Genomic DNA, 9,348 nt, shown 5'->3' on the forward strand with positions numbered 1-9,348 from the left:
CGGGTACTTCCCTGGCTGGTGCCTCTCTTCATTAGCTTATCGTAACGAACGAACTTTCCTTCTCCAACATTAAAGGCTTTCCACATCCTGATTCCGTCTGCGCAAAACTTGAAGTTTGAAAACATCAGTACTCCGTTCCAGTTGTGATTATGCAGATCCTGTGCGCAAGTGTCCACCTTTACAACTGATGCACGGCAACCTCTAACTCCGGAGTAAGAATCTATTGCTTTCTTCATATCTTTTGCCTTCTCGACATCATTTCCTGCATTGACATACTGGTGTATATGACTTTTCAAAGGAGAAATATGGCGATCGCATATATCTTTACCACTGTTTGATTCACTGAAGTCGTATCGGCTTGTAGTTACACCTGTACGTTGACTAATACCAGGAATACTTAGCAATAAAAGAGCACAGTGATAACATCCAGCGTTATCACTACGTACAAACGCCTCGACAATCTCAGGTGACTTCCTCTTTATTTCCATAAGCGTGTTCTCATAAATAGATGCAACAACAAACCAGTTCTGGCTCCAGTGATCCAGCAGATGAACGTATGTCCTTACCTATACATATGAACATAAGAAATAATGTTACATTATCGGCTCCATGACGTTAAATAAAGTACAACAGGAAAGCTCACTGACTTTCAAATACCTACTCTTCTGAACGGCTTGGAAACTAAAATTTTGAGGACTTTTTTGGACCTTTTACATTTAGGGCATGAATTTTTCGTCATTTCAGGCCATAGAGCCTAAAAATGAGCCTAGCTAGCTCTAAAAAGGGGCAATACGGAGGCAATACATCTTAGCCGGCATGATCACATGCTGTTTACGGAAAATTCCCTCATACATGTCAGGAAATTTTGTATTTTAAAGCCTCCCCTAGGACATGACTCAGCAACTGAGAACATTTCTGCTACGCTTTCAATGTTGGCTAGCATGCAAGGATTTTTCCCATGCCTATCGTCAATGATTTGCTCACTGGTAATAAAGGGGGTTACCCCAGAGTGGTTTTGCATTGAAATTGGCATGCAACAGAATTTCGCATGCCCAGTAAGCATAATTTGAAGGTGACCCACGCCGAGAGAAGCCTAGGTTCTAGTAATGAGTATAATTCATACCCAGCATGCCCAGCGTGCCAAAATCTCCGGCATGCCCGGCATGCCAAATTCTCTGACATGCCCGGCATGCCAAATTCTTTGACACGCCGGGCGTGCCATAATCTGGGTCATGTCGGGTATGCCAAAATCGGTCTCCGGCATGCTCTCAACGCACAGGTTATAAGGTCTTATAATTCCTTGAATCTACAGATATTTTAAGCCTGGCTAAAAAAACTAAACAGATCACCGTGCTTATCTTTTGATGTACGGTTTATAGGTCATTTACACGATGACGTCATGCTATTCCTTTCATTTTTATAGATTTGGTTGTCCCAGCGAAGTTTAAATAACAAAAGCACTAATTTCCACAAGAAAGTAAAACCCTGAGGGATTCTTCCGTAGTAATAAAACAGCGTCATCGTGGAGATGACCTGTTGGGGGATTGTAAAAACTCCTCACCTCTTTTAATGAGTCTTTAATAGGATTCCCATTTCACATAGCGAATAAAATGGAATTGACTGAAATCAGTAAAAATAGAGACAGAGACTATTTTCATTGTATAATAAAATGCATCTATGTTCCTTGAAAGCTTTTAAAAATACAAGGTTATAGAATATCTTTCAAAGATCATTAGAAACTGAGCTAAGCTCCAAAATCACTGTCCATTATTCAGTAAATTATGATGTTTGACAAAGCAATGTGTGTGAATATAGCGTTTGCAATTACAAATCTCTCTAACGCAATTTTCCCTACGTTAGAAAAGCTGTTTTTTATCTTGTCTCACACTTTGATAAGGAGTTGAGTTCCTCTTTCTTGTTTTGTAGGCTTCCCAGGGATTATTGTTTATGTGTCATTACCAGTGTCTATGTTCTTTGTTTTTAACTCAAAGTAAGTCAGTAATAACTGACAGTATCAAAGAATTGCTCTCTAGAAAAGTTATTATCCCCTCGTCATGTCTGGAAGCCTTTGTGACCTGTAACAAAAAAGAAATGGAATGTTAACACGTGCAAGGGCAATATGAAAAAAAAAAAAAAAAAAAAATAGAACATGTAGAGCTCTACTTCTCTTAACATATTTTCATACTGGCTTGTAGAGTCTGTTAAAGGTCGCAACTAATTGTCTAAGGCTAATTTCACAAGAGTGTGCAATTGAGATAAATGCTACTAAATAAAGTGAAAGAAACGTGGTTTCACATCAGCCAATTTACATTGCGTTGTTCTATGATTTTTACACGCTTTTCTACTGCGAAATAAACCTTTGCATTTGGGTTTGCAAGTCAAGATTATCCCGAGTTTGACTGACTCTTGGCCCATCAACTGATTAGGGGTTGTGAAGAAAAAATACATTAGGACCAAAGGTTAAAGCCTGTGCGGTTACATCATTTCACATGTTACGTACAGTTCAAATAAATAGGCCATAAAATAGGATTTAGCGAGAGCGAATTTGTTTCTCAATCGGTGTATAAAGTGAAGCTATCAAATGAGAAGTTTATAAAGTATCAAAATTATTAAATTAAAAGCTCATATAATTAGGAGAAAACAATGTTAGTGAAATTAAATTGATCAGATAAAATGCTCAGAAAATATGTCGAATAAAAACCTCATTGTTTGCTTTTGTTTTTGCATAGAGGTAAATTATTCGGCCCACAAAGCAAAGTTGAAAAAGCGACTAAATCTAATTTTAATTTTAGATTTTAATCATAATTTTCGGGTTAAAATAGTACAAAATCATTTCAAAAACCATGTTCATTTAAAGAAAAGCCGGCAAACGTGAACATTTTGTAACTGAAAAATCAGCCAGGTTGTTTAAGCTTAGAATTTTTTGCATTCTAGCGTCATATAAATTTACCAGAATCGCCTCTTAGAGGGTTACTGTAGTAAAGAATTTTGTAGTACACTCGTAGACAAGCAATGTAAGGCATAAATCGTTGCTTGGATGAGAAATCCAAAAGAAAAATTAGTTTTGTGGACCTAAACGCACATTCACAGACTGCTTATTGAGTTGTTTACAACTTTGCATTGACACCTGCCGCATGTTCATTTTTTTATCCAAATTTGATTTACGGATTTTTTATTTTGTTCCCAAAAGTGACTGTAATATCCGTTTGATTGTCTTTCAAACAACAGTCAAACTATGCAGTACTGAAAAAATATGACCGAAGGTGCCAAAAATAATTATGCTCGAGCTATAAAATTAGATCTGACTTTTTTTAGCTTTGGTTCCTATATTTTTGAAGTTTTCTCTAGTCTTCTTAACAGCAGAAGAAGATTACGAGACGTACAAAAAGAAACAATCCGAAGTAAACGAGTTGACAACCACTTATGCCTGAGAGTTCTTAGGCATGCTCAACAGCAAGACAAACTGAATGCCAAAAGGATAATTCACGGAATTTGCTCGTTATTCAGGCTTTTTCTTTACCAAATTAATACTAAAGTTGTACTTACAGTCTCTCGCAGAATCCATTTCTTGTCCAGCATTCAGCAATATCTCAACCATGCACCGCAGAGAAAAAAAAGACATCGTGGCGCCACAACTGCCACGCTACAACAAACGAACAAACTAGATTCATCGTCATCCGACGCAAAAACACTTCTGCGGAAATTCGGCCGATTTCGTGCGTGCTCGGGGTATCTTCGGATGAAGTAGATGACGTTGCTGAAAGGACTATCGTCAGCAAGGAGTAAAACAGTTTGCGAGATTCACATAGCCGACAAGAAGCGCACTGAAAACGTAAGCAAAATCTCTCTGAGAAGGCATTCCAAATTCACCAAATCAGAACGTCTTTTCAGTATTAACGTCGTACTCTCGTACTGACTTGAACGACCTGGTAAGCTTAATTTTCATCAGTCTTTTAATGCTGTTGACCGAGAAACATTCCGACGCGATAGAACTTAAGCATGGATAAGTTTATACTGAGAAGATTTGTTATCTTATTGTTTAAAACGCTTTTCCGCGATCAAATTTAAATCTGGACCCAGAAATGTCAGTATCGGTTTGAAATAAAAGGATTAATTGATCTTTGATTGCAAGTGAGAATAATGTTGTTTTGTTGTGCTTTTTATTTATAAATCCAGGCTTCTGTCTTTCAGTTTTGCCAGTCGATCCCGTGACATACGTTGTGACAAACATACCTTTTTTTGTTATAATCTGCATTTATTGCTAGGCATGAAACCTGTAACTTTAAGCTCGCTAAGATATATTTGGTGGTTATGTGATTCTCAGGATATGATGCTGGAGCGAACATCAAAATCAGTCACGCTGGGCATGTCAATTTCATGCCCGGCATGCCGGGCATACCAAACCCAACTGGCTTTACGATCGGCATGCGCCGGCATGCCAAACCAGACGAGCAAAAACTGGGAATGAATTATCAACCCGGCGAGAGATCTGGGACCTAAGTTTAGCTAGGTCAATTTTAGGCTGCGAGGGCATGAACCCATTTTTTCCATGCCTATGAGATGTTATTTCTAAGTACCAATGTTCCCTTGAATTTTGTCATGCCTAAATATATAAAATTTTCCCTCTCTCATTAATCCTCAGACTGGATGCGATTTTTACGCTCGCTAGGCATGTTCAACTGAAAATCACGCCCATACCCTCATTCAAAACAAAATGCTATCAAATTTTAGTTTCCAAGGCGTTTCTGGTAATCCTATCTGTTGTCAACTTGTTGTTTCATCCCTTGACTATAACTATGCCTCGTATCTTCCTGCACTTCATAGCTAAAGATTTCAAGGGATTATTTTCTCAGTGGAATGTGCAAATAAAGTAATCAGTGTAACCTTTTAACCTGTCAAACGGACACCGACCTACCTCCACTGTCAATACCTAATATAATTTATACATTGCCTTTACCGTATTTTGTACAGCAAGTGAATGTGGATAACTCTACTGTTACTCAGGGAATAAGTAGGAAACTCAGCATTTCTTCTATTTAGGACACAAATTCGACTACTACAATATCTGAAACTGAAATGGTAATTTAAGGAATATACCGTCAAACCTCCTGTAAACGGTCGCTCACGAGAATCAACACAGTGTCAACAAACAGGGATCTCTTCCGAGAAGAGATCCCTACAGGTGTCCTTTTAAAAGATAAAATTTCGGCATGCAATTCCTACGTTTCGTATAAGTGTAGTTCCATGTTGTCAAAAAAGGATTTGCGCATAATCCGACTGAGCGGCGTAGTACATACAGAGACAGACAAAGCATCATGCACCGTTTTGGATATGTCCATAGTCAGATGTAGGATATGCCTGTAGAAAATACCTCAAACTCTTCCTTCGGTTTTGTTATCACGGCTGTGACATGCCAAGAGAGGCCTTTCTTTCCAAACCACTTTCCTTGCGTTTCCCTATACTTCAACGGAAGGAATTTCATAGCCCAATCCATGATAATTAAAGCTTGCTCTGGCGTCATATTGTTGAGGATATCATTCTTTGCTACGTCCTGGTGTACTGCTCTTAAGATGTGGGCCTTCCATCGCCCAATCTTGTCTATAGCGTTACTAATGTCATGCTCTAGTTCCTCCTTTTCGTCTTGATATCTAACAATCAAAATAAAAACGTTGATGGTTTCCTTCTGTTATCAAAGGTGTAATTATAATTTCTTGACGTTTTAGGGCGACATCATTTGCTTGTCTTTGCACCGTATATTTTTCCTGATCCTTTGTTTAATGAAATAAACGCGGCATTGTTTCCGAAGTTAAACGACTGTAGATTTCAGTCACCTGAGCCACCCATTTCCAGTTGCAAAAAGGGTGATTAAGATATGACAATTAGAAAACTTACTCTTCATGATCAGGTAAAATTACAATATATATCTTCTCGTAATATCCTGTGAAGAATTTCTTTTGCATGTGTAAAATGAAACGATCAACAATAAACTGAACAATACAAAATCTGTTAGGGGAGAAATCGGTCTTCTTTCTTTGGTTTTGACTGCAAGAACGTTTAGGTTTTTGGTTTTGAAAGAAGAAGACTATAGAACATGGTATCAGTAATCGTTTACCTGAAGTGAAGGTCTCTTGATGACAATACCAGTTCTATTTCCTCAAGAACATTTTTGATATTGTCGCAGCTTTGACATGATTTCGTGTGTTCATGCTCACAGAGATGATCTTCAGGGTCAGACAACGCAAATACCCGGCAATGATCAGCACACTGGCTTTCTTCAGAAACGCGGATCTTGAAGTTTGTCCAGAGGAGGATCGAATAGTATCTCATGATGCATTTTTCCGGAAGCATCACGCAACATCGCAGTCATAGCAGATTCCATCTTGAAATAAGGTCGTTTTCTCGTCGGCTTTTTTCTCACTCGATTTCCAGTAAAAGTAGAAAAATTACATCATTTCGTTATTTGACATGATTTCTCCGATTTGCAATGGCTTAAGAGCGAAGTTTCCACTTAGAAACATTTATTTTCACGGTTTCAATTAGTCTTCTTATCACAAAGTGTTCAGTGACCCACAACCAGGTCATGAATATTCAAGATTTTTTGGAATATATGTAGAAATCTTACAAATGTGGACCTCACACCAGCAAAATGAAGTCCTGAATATTGTACAGGCCAAGAAGTACCCAGAAGTACCCACATTTTGAAGACTTTTTTGTCGACCAAAGATGGCTGAAATTTCGAATCTTTTATCACATTTCAACGCCATGTGTCATAATATATGTGTAAAGCCTGATGAAGGCTACAATCTGTTGGGCGCTTTTGAGAGCGCTTTATGCCGAAGCAATCACTTTGTATTTTCAAAGCGGTTATTGGTAAAAGGAATTTGACTATAAATATTTTAATTCGAAGAAGGAGCGGTGTATAACGGTGTGTTTCAGTGTGGAAAGAACCCAAAGAAAGGTACCACGCAGCATGCAAGCCGGCACAACGTAAACTGAAGCCTGCTCAGAATTTGAAAAAGAAACATCATGCAGAAACTTTATTTATTCAAAAGAACAGATCAGTATTCTGGCCAGGAAATTTCCTTGAAGATTGCTTGAGTCAGTACCGGGTAGACTGTGCTTCAGAGAATTGTTTGTCGCATCGATAGGTTAAATTTTATTTGTAACTGCCATTGTAAACTTCAGCTCCTTTGAGCGCGATGCTGTAATAAATTCTCCTTTGGTAATTAGCTTCACAGCGTAGCGGATGTTTTGTTGGAACCACTTTATAGATCAGTCATAGTTTTGGTTCTCCTCTGGCCTGGGTTCTCCTAGTGAACCTAGCGAAGCTTATCAATTGCGAGTCTTATAATTTGTGTTTACAGTGCGACCGAGCGCGGCACAAGTAGTTCTCGACAGATCAGTGAAATACATGTAAAACCCTTCTCAGTCAAAGCAACGCTGAAATTCTCCGTTAAAGCACAGTGAATATAAGCCAACTCGATAATCTCAAAAGCAGAAGCTGCTGAACCGAAACATGTTTGGAAACCATCCACATCGAGCACTGCGATCGACGTTCACTTCACGCGTGCTGAAGATTACTGATCATGATGTGTCACGTACGCAGTGATAATATAACATGAATCGAGGTGCATCATGGGATACTATTCGATCGTCGTCTGAAGTTTGTCTTAAGGTAGCTTTTACCAGCTTTCAAGCGATCTTTAACACCTTGAACCCAGGCTGAACTTTTACCTTTAAAAAGGCACGCTAATGTTACCACTCTTTTTTTTAATTACTACTATTTAAAATAAAGCCGCTCACATATGCTAAATTGCGTTAAGAGGCCAGGCCTTTGTTCAAATTGCACAGTATAAAATAAATGCTTTTTACAAAAATGGTTTCGACAAACCTTAAAGAAGAAATAAGAAGTCCAAAAATTAAATTGGCCTAGGAGGTTGGGTGGTTTGAGTGTTAAAGGTGCACTGAAAAATAGCATTATATAGAAACAAAATGGGAAGATTCAGGTCTCCCTGGGACAAAACTTAAATCAACATGAGCTTACCTAACTTTCCTAGCCTGTTTACAACGTCTTCAAGTGTATCGAAGGCTTGCGATCCCTCTGTAGCGATGATGTCAAGTCCTGCCAAAGACTTCTTTTGTGATGCTGCACAAATCTATACAATAATGACATTTTGTTATATTTTTCTCCTCGTGTTCATACTTACTGCTTTTCTCATCCAGAGCGTTTGCTCTTTTCTAATCCCCACCTATATGCATGGCTAAAGGAATTTTCAGTTAATCAAGCTGAAGAAGTAGTTTAAACTAAGAAACATGACACAATGCATATAATGATATCTTCGTGATATCTACATGAGATAACAGAATATATAAAACCCCAATTTTTATTTCTTTTTTCGCTCTTCTTCTGATTTTGAATCATGATTTTGTTTTGATACGTACCTGTAAAATACTGAAGAGGGTTGACCTCCCATGTGAAAGGAAACCGGTTTCCTGACAGTACTGCTGGTATAAGTCCACAATCCTTGAAGCAATAACTGTCCTAACCACGTTTGGAATCTCCATCTTCTACCCATTCGACAATTTTAGCGTTTTTGTTCCGTACGCAACATCTTGCACGAAATTTGGTCTGCTGATAAAATCTAGAAAATGGTCTACTTTGCTTGGATCCAGTCTTGCGTGGTAATGGCTTCCATCTGTGGCACTGGTTTACCCACCCCCACCTTAGCGGCATGCCTTCTTGCCTCATCTATCGCCCAAATGCTTACTTCAGGAATAAGCAGCTGAAGTTGTGCTTTAGAGTAATCGTTTACAAATACTGACAGGATTTGCCTTTTAGTAAACCAACTGTTGGCCTCTTCGTACAATTTAATCAGGCGCGATATTTCGCTAACATCAGTATCTACACTATTTTGCTTCTCTTTTTTCTCCATATGTTTCATCAACTCTGAAAGTAATTCTATGGCTTGCCCTGGAGCAAGGCAATCCAGAGCCACTTCAATGATCTCTTTCCCCTTCTGTCTGTAATATCTCTGTGTGCTTGGTGCAGCTTCCTTCCAAGGTATACTCAACTGACGAACCACTGGATCTATCCTACCACAAGCACAAGGAGCTGAGCGGATAAACTCATTCACCGCTTTCAGTCCCGATTTCACACATGGAGTAGAACACCATTCGTATGAAATGTCTTCTTCTGGCAATGACTCATCTAGAGGACTACCAATGCTCACTTCATGATCATTACATTGAGCCTAGAAAAATAAAGAGCAATGCAGATTATTAATATCTGTAAACTAATCTGTCGTTTATGTTAAGTGTTAAATCAATGCATGAGTAAAAATAAACATA

This window comes from Porites lutea, chromosome 2, assembly GCF_958299795.1.
Source record: "Porites lutea chromosome 2, jaPorLute2.1, whole genome shotgun sequence".
Classification (NCBI taxonomy): Eukaryota; Metazoa; Cnidaria; class Anthozoa; order Scleractinia; family Poritidae; genus Porites; species Porites lutea.